At 40.9% G+C, this 12,637-nt stretch overlaps 1 non-coding gene across 1 annotated transcript; it reads right to left on the bottom strand.

The window, feature by feature from the left end:
• Positions 1–963: 963 nt before the first annotated feature.
• Positions 964–1,070, bottom strand: LOC113873959. The gene has a single exon (XR_003506024.1). It is a non-coding gene; the product is annotated as a small nucleolar RNA R71 (small nucleolar RNA).
• Positions 1,071–12,637: the final 11,567 nt, after the last annotated feature.

The raw sequence follows: 12,637 nt of genomic DNA, 5'->3' as shown, positions 1-12,637 counted from the left end.
CTGTATGACCATTGGGTATTAATAGTATTAGTATGAATGATTAGTAATCACTAGGAAATCAGATTTAGATCCAAATAGAAAAATATCATAAAAGATTGAATGAGAACACCCATACGCCCTAGGTTCCTCTCTGATAAAGTTTAACCAAAACGTGCTTTGTATTTCTTGCTCTTAGTTTTTATAATTAATTTTATAAGTTCTTGTTTTGATTAATCTCGCATATTTGAAGCTCAAAAAATTAAATTAGAAAAACTCTTAGTAGTTGATAAACAATCCTTGTGGGACGATATTTCGGGAACTTAGTTGAAAACCCTTTATTACTTCTCGATGGCTATACTTGCCCTCCGAACAAGTTTTTGGCGCCGTTGCCGGGGATTGATTTTTCAATATTAAGAAAATCTTGAATTCAATTGATTTGAGCAATTTGTGTTTTGTTTTATTTCATTTTGTTCATTGTTAGATTTTATTTATTTATTTATTTATTTTATTTTATTTCGTATTCATTTATTTACATTTTTTTATTTACTTTTAATGTATGCTCACTCGTTCTAAGTGTTTTACAACTTATTTGTTTGATCCAAAAATTGAAAGGACAGTTCGTAGACAAAGAAAAGAAGTGAGAGACCAAAGAATGGCAGAGGGAAAGATATCGATCCAAGATTACATGACGCCCAATGCCAGAGGCACTCCTGGAAGTATCGCGGCACCTAACGTGGAGGCAAACAATTTTGAGTTGAAACCATGGTTCAGAACTCCATACAATTTGGGAGCATGCCTAACGAAGACCCCAATCTGCATCTGACAAAGTTCCTCCGATTGACGGACACCATAAAATACAACGGAGTCTCCAACGATGCAATTCGACTCTGCCTGTTTCCATTTTTAGTGTCCAATTCCATCACAACTTAGGAGGATCTCACTTAACAGTTCTTGGGAAAGTACTTTCCTCCATCAAGATCTTCCAAGTTGATGACAGAAATATGTTGCTTTCAGCAGAATGAGTCAGAATAATTGTTCGAGACGTGGGAGCGATTTGGGGAATTATTGAGAAGATGCCCGCACCATGATTTTCCAACTTGGAGGCAGGTGCAGATATTTTACAGTGGCTTATCCATCCATAACAGGGCCACGATTGATGCTGTTGTAGGAGGATCTCTTATAAGGAAAGACCCAGATGACGCATACAGATTGATAGACGAAATGACATCTGCTAGCTTTCAGTGGCACACAGCTGACACATATAACTTCAAGAGAAAGGAAGTTGCACTAGTCTATCAAGCAGAGAGCAGCAACCCACTGGTGAACCAAATGGCAACTCTCACAAAGCAACTAGAGTGCTTAATGAGAGCACAAGATCAACCCACAAAGACGACACATAATACAGAGTTTGATCAGGAGGAAGCAAACTTTATGGGTAATAATTATAACCCAGGATGGCGCAATAGTAATACAACTCCTTGGGGAATTCAAAATACGCCCTATCGACCTCCACAATCAATCTAATTTTGAAGAACAGATGATGCAATACGTGCATAGCTCTGATAAGAGAATAGCAAAACTTGAGGCCCAGATAAAACAACAGATTGAGAGGGAAGATAAGAGGTTTGTAGAAATCAGAGCTGAGATGAGGACTCAGTCTTCAAAACTTGAGTCCCAGTTGGAGCAGATCACTAGTGTCCTCAGTCAAAGAGCACTAGGAGCATTGCTGTCCCAACCAGAACTGAATCCTAGGGAAAAAGCTAAAGCAATTACTTTAAGAAGTGGGAAAAACTTGAGTGGAATGCAAACAAATAAACCATGCACGCCTGTGCTTGCTGATCAGCACGCCCCTGTACGCCCATGTTGGCTCAACAAGAACGACCGTGCTTTGAACAGCACGCCCATGCTAACAATGAATGCACGCACGTGCTTATGCCGAGCAAGGCCGTGCTTATAGAAAACACAGCCGTGCTAGATGATGAGCAAGTTCGTGCTTTCCAACCAGATACGAAGAAAGAAACAAAGGAAGATGCATTAGTAATGCCAAGGCCGAAAGTTCCATTCCCACAACGGTTGGTGGCTACCCAGAGAGACCCTCAGTTTAATAAATTTCTTGGGATCCTCAGAAAACTCCACATCAATATCCCTTTTGTTGAAGCCATCTCACAGATGCCTAAATATGATAAATTCCTCAAGGAGATGCTAAGCAATAAAAAGAAATTGGAAGAATTCGAGACAGTTAGATTGAATGAGGAGTGCTCAGCAATATTGCTAAGGAAGCTGCCACCTAAGCTTAAGGATCCAGGGAGTTTTACGATTCCATGTACTATAGGCAATTCTTATTTTGATAAAGCGCTCTGTGATCTAGGCGCTAGTATTAATCTAATGCCATTTTCTGTGTTTAGAAGGTTGGGTATGCAAGAACCCAAGCCAACTTCAATTTCTTTGCAGCTTGCTGATCGCTAGATAACGTATCCTAGGGGCATAGTAGAGGATGTCCTGGTCAAGGTGGATAAGTTCATATTCCCTGCAGATTTCATTGTCCTTGACATGGAAGAGGATGACGAAGTACCCATCATACTAGGAAGGCCTTTCCTAGCTACAGGAAGAACGATAATAGATGTTCAGCAAGGGAAGCTTACATTAAGATTGAACAAAGAGGAAGTAGTATTTAAAGTTTTAAATTCACTCAAGCATCCCTCCACTTTTGATTCTTGTAATTTTGTGTCAACTACAGATGCTACCTCCCTCTCCCTGAATGTGCCACAGGTACAAGATGGATTAATGAAAGATGTATTGGAGAGGATACTTACATCGGAAAGGAGGGATCTGCACGACACTGAAGAAATAATAGATGAGATCTTAGCATTGAACAGTGGGGTGCCTGGAAGATGATTTGGGCGAAGGATATTTGAAGATCTAGGAGAACACTCCCAGAAAAGAACCAAGCCATCAGTCAAAGAACCTCCTGAACTAGAACTCAAACCCCTTCCTTCGAATGTTAAATATGTTTTTTTACATCCTCCATCTCACTTACCTGTAATTATTTCTGCCAATTTGACAGGTAGCATGGAGGAGAAGCTTTTGAGAGTACTGAGAGAGAACAAGGAGGCTTTCGGGTGGAGCATCAATGACATTAAGGGCATCAGTCCTTCCATATGCACTCATAGAATCCACCTGGAGGAGGAGTTCAAACCAAAAGTACAACCCCAAAGGCGATTAAATCCTAATCTGAAAGAAGTAGTAAAAAAGGAGTTAATTAAGTTATTGGATGCTGATATCATATTCCCAATCTCTGATAGCCCTTGGGTAAGTCCGGTGCAGGTTATACCAAAGAAAGGAGGGACTACTGTTATGCAGAATGAGCAACAGGAGCTCATTGCCGTCAGAAAGGTAACCGGATGGAGGATGTGTATTGACTACAGGAAGCTTAATGAAGCCACCAGGAAGGATCACTTCCCTTTACCCTTTATTGATCAGATGATAGAAAAGTTAGCAGGGCATGAATATTACTGTTGTTTAGATGGCTATTCTGGTTATATGCAAATACCCATAGCTCTTGAAGATCAAGAAAAAACTACTTTTACATGCCCCTATGGTACATTTGCATATAAACGAATGCCATTTAGATTATGTAATGCCCCTGCTACCTTTCAAAGGTGTATGATGGCTTTATTTTCAGATTTGTTAGAGCATTGTATTGAGATTTTTATGGATGATTTTTCTGTATATGGCACCACATTTGATAGTTGTGTACATAACTTGAATTTAGTTTTATAGAGATGCAGGAAGGCCAATTTGATTTTAAATTGGGAGAAATGCCAATTTATGGTTAATGAATGCATTGTTTTGGGGCACAATGTGTCAGGAAAAGGTATTGAAGTAGACCCTGCCAAGATTGAGGTTATTTCTAAACTACCTCCCCCTACAAGTGTTAAGGCAGTCAGAAGTTTTGTAGGGCATGCTGGGTTCTATAGGAGGTTTATACAAAACTTCTCAAAAATAGCAAAACCTCTTTCTGAATTGTTGGCTAAAGATGTAGAATTTAAATTTGATGAAACATGTTTATCTGCCTTCATGAAATTAAAAGAGAAATTAACAATTGCTCCTGTGATTGTAGCTCCTGACTGGTCTTTACCTTTTGAGCTAATGTGTGATGCTAGTGATGCAGCTGTGGGAGCAGTTCTAGGGCAAAGGCGAGATAAGGTGTTTCAGGCCATTTACTATGCAAGTAAAACCTTGAACAACGCTCAGCGTAATTACACTATTACAAAGAAGGAATTACTTGTTGTTATCTTTGCATTTGATAAATTCTGTTCTTATTTGATAATGTCCAGAGTTGTTGTCTTTACTGACCATTATGCTATCAAGTATTTGTTGTCAAAACAGGATGCTAAACCAAGGATTATACGATGGATCCTTCTCCTCCTGGAGTTTAATGTAGAGATTAGAGACAAGAAAGGGAGTGAGAATGTCGTAGGAGATCATTTGTCTCGACTGGATGCTTTAGTGAGGGAACCCACAGTGAAGGAGATCAAGGATTCTTTTCCTGATGAAAGGCTCCTCGCCATCTCTAGGACACCTTGGTATGCAGATTTTGTAAATTATCTGGAAGGTAATTGATGGCACGAGTTTTTGCTACTCGTTATGCACAAAGATTGTCGTTAATCCTCATCAAATATGCAAAGAAATGAATGCAGTACTAAGGTGTTGTCCTAGGTCGTCTCCAAGGAATTTTTAGTTGGGAACATACATCGAACAAGTATAAACATAGATTTTAAAGCAAGTAAATTGGGGGGAGGTTTGTCAATTTCCAGATTTTAATCAACAGCAAATGTAAACTAGTGAAATTCAATCAATTAAGAAGAGTAATCCCTAGTCAATCAATGAGTTCTATCCCTATTCTTTCAAATGATTCAATAATTTCCTTTTCTTCCCTTGAATTAAGTTAATCTAACAAGCAAAAATTAACTTTAGCATCCCAATTAAAATTAAGCAATCTTAATGGGCTCCAATCTCTATCCCTAAGATTAAGCCATCTCAAAGATTAATCAAAATATTTTTGTATTTTATCTAGTACGGTGCAGGAAAAGTAAGCTACAAATAAATGCAAAATAGAGACAAAGAGTTCACCCCCCTTTAATAGATGACGTACTCAAAGTTCAGGGGCACAATAATGCTCCTCTTGATGGAATTGAGGGCATCTAAGCAGAGAAAGAAAAGAAAACACGAAAGGTGGACTAAGTGGCATCTTCATCAGAGGTGGATGAGGTGGCTTCCTCATCTTCCTCTACTTCTTCTGCTTCCTCTGAGGAACTGGAGCTGGGGGCATCTCTGGGAACATGGGGATTGAATGGAGGCAGGTCATTCTGAACAGCAGCTCTAAGGAAAGGGCCAAGGAAACGGGGGGCATAATAGATCTGGTCTGAAGTCATCCCCATCTTCTTGCCAATGTTCAGCATCATGGTCTCCATGAGGAGGAGCATGCTGTTTTGACCAGAGTGGATGGCAGTCTGCCGCTTTGCTATTTGTTGTAGCTGCTCCCTGATTGTTACAGGGTCTCCTTCTTGTATTCTGCCGGCAGAGTGAGGCCTGGGTCTGAAGACTTCTTTGGCTTAAATAGGTCCTTCACCAAGGTAGTGGAAATGGGGGGAGTGCTCTAACTCTCTGTTGGTAGTCTCCAAAATCAACACCTGCATCCTGGCACAATAGAGTGATTAGAGAGGGAAAAGCTAGAGAATCTCTGCTCCTTTTAAGGACTTCCAGCATGGCGCTGCTGATGACCTCCCCAACATGGATGGGCATGCCAGTGAGAATAGCATAGATGAGTTCTGCCCTCTTCACTGCAATGGTGGAGGTGTGGATGACTTGCATGAATGAGCTGACAACGAAGATACTCCACACCTTGGCAGCAGGGAGAAGGTGTTTGATGGTCAGATTCTTGGGCTGCATTTTACAATCAAATTCCTAATTTTCTCCTTCAATGCAGATTGTTTGAAGTATAGGCTGGTAATCTTTTTCCTTCTGTTTGTAGAATGCAATGAAATCCAACTGGCCAGGTTGCTTCTGCAGAGGAGGGATGTTTAAAACCCTTTGGATGGTGGCTGGAGTGAAACTAACTTGCTTACCCTTGACCATGGTGTGCTTGGGGGGGTAAGTGTCAGCTTCCAGGCGCAGGGCATTAGCATAGAATTCCTGGGTGATGTCCTTCCACCCATTGCTTGCACAGGAAGTGAAAAGTCCCCAGCCACGCCCGTCTATTTCCTCCTGAAACTGTTGAAATGTCCCCTGCTGGATTTCAAAATTCCTGTCCTGGACTATCTGGCGCCACAAGATGTTCTCCTTGAAATACTGTTCGTGCTCTGAGGACCTAAACCTGGGGTCATGGGTAGGAGAGGGCTGAGATGAAGAGGCTTCAGCTAACCTGCTCCTCTTGGTTCTGGGGTGTTCCTTCTGGGAGTGCTAGAATTTATCCTGCAGAAAAGAAATAGTATGTGAATGGGTAGTGCAGGAAAAATTGGGTCAACCTTCCATGGTAACGAACAACATCAAGCAATCAGACCAATGAAAGGGGTTGCAAATTATTTGGATGCAATCCTAAATGACTTTTACGCATAAAGGGTGTATAGTGCCACATATGAATCAAAGAGCATTCAATGTTGATCATGGTACATAGTAAAAACACACTGCATTCCATAAAAGATGCATTCTATAGGCAAAGCATAGGGCTCAAATGATGCATACAATTGCAATTAAGTACAAAAAAATGGTGTGGCAAATGTTCATCTTGTATAGCAATTAACTGTAGAACACAATGTAACTGCTAAGTTTAAGGGCCACAACACAGCAATAGTGAAATTAAAGTCACGAAAAACATGTTCAATACCTAGAAAGGCCAGCAATCAAAGCTAATTATAGAAGGTGCATGAGAATCAAGTGCAGCAACATCAAAATACCATGGAATTTGAGAAGCAAAACAGCAAAATGGAGAGGTTAGAACTCAATGTAAATGGGCATGAACCGAATTTAGACATCAACATGCATTAATATGAAAAGGAATGGCACGATGGGCATATTTAAGAACATAAAAATAAAGGGAAAGGGCATAACAAAAACAACAAATGAGATTCATAACAAAGGGGAAATGGGTGTGGCCACTTTTGGGAACAAAAGTGGGGACGTAGAACATGGTGGCAGCCACACATGGCCATTGGGTGCAATTAAAGGACCTCACCCACTCTAATTCATACAAGAATGCTTAATTACACAAGAAATTCACATCAATTGCAACATATAAGGGCAAAATTAAAAAGCCCCAAATTGGGGGATCCAAGAACCCTAACTCATGAATTAAGAGAGGTTGAGAAAGTGGCAACTACAGTGAGTTCCTCTTTGTGGGCAAATGCGCGTGGCTACTATTGGGTTTGAAAGTGGCAACTACAGTGGGTTCCTTTTATGGGCAAGTGTGCGTGGCCACTTCAATTAAGAAAGTGGCAACTACAGTGAAGCCAAAATTCAAGACGAATTTGCGCGTGACTACTATTGGACTTGAAAGTGTTCACGTGTAAATTATTGACCCCTTGGGTGTCAAAGTAGCCACTTTCACTCTTAAAAGTGGGAATTACAGAGAGAAACATGCTTACATTGAGCCAAAGTGACCACTATGGCCTATGAAAGTGGCCACTTTCACGAAAAACGAATTATACCAAGCATGAATGAGTACCCAAAGTTGTTGCTACTGCTAAAGTCCCTGCAAAAATTCTGAGTCCACAAAAAAATTATTTACACAAAATTGAATTGTATCAGAGATGTATCTACTTATCACAGCTCAAATGAAAACAAAAATGTAATTGAAAGAATGCAAAGGGAAAGAACAAAATTCTTATTCACGTGTGAGTTGCCTCTCACAGAGCACTTCTTTAACGTCACTAGCTTGATGTGTGAAGTGATTTGCTCATGACAGGGGTCTTGGTTGAAGAAAATGATGAAGGAGTACACATCCACCTCTTCAATCTCCTCCAATGGAATTGAGTTCTCAAAAAAATGCTTCAGGCGATGTCCATTCACTGTGAAACATTTATTAGTGGAGTCACTCTTGATTTCCACTGCACCATTAGGAAACACTTGTGTGACTATAAATGGACCAATCCACCTTGAGCGAAGCTTTCCAGGCATAAATTTGAGGCGGGAATTGAACAAGAGCACCTTTTGACCAACACAAAATTCTTTCCTGGCTATCAACTTGTCATGGTACCTCTTGGTTTTCTCCTTATAAATTTTGGAATTTTCATATGCCTTTAGACGTAACTCTTCCAGCTCTTGCAATTGAAGCTTTCTTTGCTCTCCAGCTGAGTCATAGTGCAGATTACAAGCCTTCACTGCCCAGTATGCCTTGTGCTCTATCTCCACTGGTAAATGGCAAGCTTTGCCAAAGACTATTCTGTAAGGAGACATGCCCAAAGGTGCTTTGAATGTAGTCCTGTGTGCCCACAAGGCATCATCTAGCTTGCGGGTCCAATCTTTTTTATGGGGCTGCACAACTCTTTCAAGTTTTTTCTTAATTTCTCTGTCGGAGAGTTCGGCCTGGCCATTCGTTTGAGGGTGGTAGGCTGTGGAAACTTTGTGCAGAACTCCATATTTTCTCAGCAGAACTTCCATTGTCTTGTTGCAAAAATGACTTCCTTGGTCACTAATGATGACACGTGGGATGCCAAACCTGCAAAATAAGTTGGAGCGAACAAATTCTGCAACAACTCGAGCATCATTAGTCTTGGTGGCTTTAGCTTCTACCCATTTTGAAACATAGTCAACAACAAGTAAAATGTACAAGAAATCAAAAGAAGAGGGAAAAGGGCCCATGAAGTCAATACCCCAGACATCAAAGATGTCACAGTATAGGATAGGTTGCTGAGGCATTTCCTGTTTCTTGGTGATCATTCCTCCTGACTTCTGGCAGCTCTCACAAACAGAGTATGTTCGCCAAGAGTCTTTGAAAATGGAGGGTCTGTACAACCCTGAGTCCAACACCTTTCTTGCTGTTCTTTGAGGTCTAAGATGTCCTCCCACAACTGAATTGTGGCAAAACTGCAATATGGATGGGATCTCTTCATTAGGGACACATCTTCTGATCACTTGATCATTACAGAACTTCCATAAGTAAGGGTCGTCCCACACATACTGCTTGGCAACGCTCTTGATCTTGTCCCTTTGAATTTTTGATGCATTTGTTGGGAAAACTCCTGCAACCGAAAAATTAACCAAATCAACATACCAAGGTACATGTGATGTGGACAACTCTAAGAGTTGTTCATCAGGGAAATCATCTTTGAGGGGAATGAGTTCAGGGACTCCCTCTATTCAACTTAAATGGTCTCTTACCAAGTTTTGTGCTCCACTTCTATCTTTAATCTCCAAGTCAAATTCTTGAAGTAAGAGCATCCACCTTATTAGCCTTGGTTTATAATCTGTCTTTTTTAGCAAAAACTTCAAAGCAGAATGATCAGTGAACACCACAAATTTTGATCCTAACAGATATGATCTGAATTTATCTAATGCAAACACTATGACCAACAATTCCTTTTCAGTTGTGGTGTAATTGGATTATGCAGTGTCTAAGGTCCTAGAAGCATAATAAATGACATGAGGGACCTTACCAACCCGCTGTGCAAGGACAGCTCCCACTGCATAATTTGAGGCATCACATGTCAGCTCAAAAGGTATTGACCAATCTGGAGGTTGGATAATTGGTGTGGTGGTTAAGGATTTTTTAAGGAAGTTGAAAGCCTCCTTGCAGTCCTCATCAAAGTTGAATTCAACATCTTTTTGCAGCAGCTTCGAAAGAGGAATTGCAATCTTGGAGAAATTCTGGATGAACCTCCTGTAAAATCCTGCATGGCCCAAAAAAGAACGAACCTCCCTTACACATGAGGGGTAAGAAAGCTGTGAAATAACATCCAATTTTGCAGGATCAACCTCAATGCCTTTTTCAGAGATTATGTGGCCTAGAACTACACCCTGCTCTACCATGAAATGGCATTTCTCAAAGTTAAGTACAAGGTTAGTTTTAATACACCTCTTCAAGACTTTTTCTAAATTGACTAAACATGCATGAAAGGATGTGCCATAAACTGTGAAGTCGTCCATGAAGACCTCTATGCAATGCTCCACTAAATCAGAAAAAATACTCAACATGCATCTCTAGAATGTGCTAGGAGCATTACATAGGCCAAAAGGCATTCTTCGATAAGCGAAGGTGCCAAAGGGACATGTAAATGTGGTTTTATCCTGGTCTTGAGGGGCAATACATATTTGGAAATAACCAGAGTAACCATCTAAAAAGCAATAGTGGGACTTACCTGCCAATCTTTCAAGCATTTGATCAATGAAGGGTAGTGGGAAGTGGTCTTTCCTTGTTGCCTGGTTCAGCCGCATGTAGTCTATGCAGACTCTCCAGCTGTTCTGGACTCTGGTAGGTATCATTTCATTCCTGACCACAGTAAGTCCAGATTTCTTTGGGACGACTTGCACAGGGCTAACCCAGGTGTTATCAGAGATTGGGTATATGATCCTAGCTTGAAGCAACTTGGTGACTTCCTTCTTCACCACATCTAGGATGATGGGATTCACCCTCCTTTGAGGTTGTCTCACCGGTTTAGCATCCTCTTCCAACAAAATTCTGTGCATGCACATGGAGGGGCTAATTCCTGGTATATCAGCAAGTGTCCACCCAATGGCTCTTTTGTGCTTCTTGATCACTTCTAGTAACTTCTCCTCTTGATCACTATCAAGCTTGGTGGAAATGATAAATGGGAGCTTTTCATTTGGTTCCAAATAGACATACATCAGATGCTCCGGTAGAGGCTTTAACTCCAATGTGGGAGGTTGCTCTATAGAGGGAAGTGATTTAGCATTTTTATTTGACAAAATCTCTGCAACATTCAAATGAAAGGGGTTAGATTCAACTGTATTTGCTAAATCCAATACTTCACATTCTACCCCTATGGAATTATCAACTTCATCAACATTAAAAATTGCAGAACTTTCATTCAAATAATCAAAATTTTCAGCACAAGTATCATACAAAGAATTTTCATATGATTCATAAACAAAAGCATCTACCCAATGGAAAAAATTAAGGAAAGAATTTCTCAAAATTTTGGTCTAGCTCTCATCCACTAATGCATCAAATACATCAATATGGAAGACAAAATGTTCTTCAATTGGATGTTTCATGGCATCCAATATGTTGAAGCGCACAATGCTCTCCCCAAATTCCATGGTGAGTGAATCGGCATGTACATCAATCTTCATTCTTGCAGTCTTCAAGAACGGTCTTCCCAAAATGATTGGTGCAGAATTTTTGAATGACTCTTCTTCTTGCATGTCAAGGATGTAGAAGTCAGCTGGAAAGATGAGGTCATTCACCTTCACTAACACATCTTCAACAAGTCCAGCTGGATGTGTTGTGCTACTATTGGCCAACTGAATTACTACACCTGTGGGCTGCAAGGGACCAAGAGATAGAGAGGAAAAAATAGACAATGGCATAACATTAATGGATGCTCCTAGATCTAACATGGCATTGTCTATCCTATTATTACCAATGATGCATGGAATAGTAAATGTTCCTGGGTCTTTACACTTCTCAGGCATTGTGGTTCTCTGTTTGTCAAAAGTGCAGAAACATTCCTACCCATGTTGACCCTCTCATTACCCTTCAGACGCCTTCTATGTGTACACATATCTTTTAAGAACTTGGTGTACTTGGGTATTTGTTTAATTGCCTCCAGCAAGGGTATATTCACCTCAACCTTTCTGAAGGTGTCCAAGATTTCTTTGTCACTCTCCTCAGCTTTCTTACTTGGTTTGGTGACCATAACCCTTTGAGGAAAATGTGGTGGAATTGCCCTTTTAGCTTCTTCTACCACTTCTTGAGTGGTGGGTGCATTTTCTTCCTCCCTTTCATCAACCAAGGTGCATGGGATCTCCTTCTCCCTAGGCATTTCAGGCTCTTGCATTACCTTCCTAGACCGTAGAGTAATTACACTGAAATTCTTTGGGTTTGTGACTGTCTGTGCTGGGAGGTTTCCTGAACCTTGGGACTGAATTTGATTTATAGAGGAAGCCAACTGTCCCATCTGGTTCTCAATTGTTCTGATACTGGCCTCTGTTCGCTGTTGAAAGTTAATGTTGCTCATGGCCATCTGCTTCACAAGCTCCTCCAATGAAGGCTCATTCTTCTGACAGGAAGAGGCTTGGGATGAGGATGCTTGCTGCTGTTGGTGGGGCTATTGCCCATGTTATTGATCATTCCATTGGCGGGGCTGATGTGGCCTGCCTTGACCAGCTTGGTAGTTGTTGCTTTGCTGATTTTGCTGGTTGGAATTTCCTCCCCACCTCAAGTTTGGATGATTTCTCCAGCCTGGGTTATACCGGTTTGAAGAAAGATCCCAGCTTAGTTGTTGTTGCGGCTGCTGAAAAGGAAATTTGTTAGTGTAAATATTTGTAGCATAGGCTTGGGGGTTACCTTCAGGAGTGTCTGACTCCTGCAATGTAGGGCAGCTGTTTGTGTAATGATCTGCAGCTAAGCATATTCCACAAAGCGTAGCTGGAACTGGTGGTGGAGGTGTTGTAGAGACAACACTCTTTTGCATTGCAG

The sequence above is a fragment of the Abrus precatorius genome, unplaced genomic scaffold (assembly GCF_003935025.1).
Source record: "Abrus precatorius isolate BTA unplaced genomic scaffold, Abrus_2018 Scaffold7, whole genome shotgun sequence".
Classification (NCBI taxonomy): Eukaryota; Viridiplantae; Streptophyta; class Magnoliopsida; order Fabales; family Fabaceae; genus Abrus; species Abrus precatorius.
Note: the sequence above shows the minus strand (reverse complement) of the source record. Positions and strands in the feature narration are given on the sequence as shown.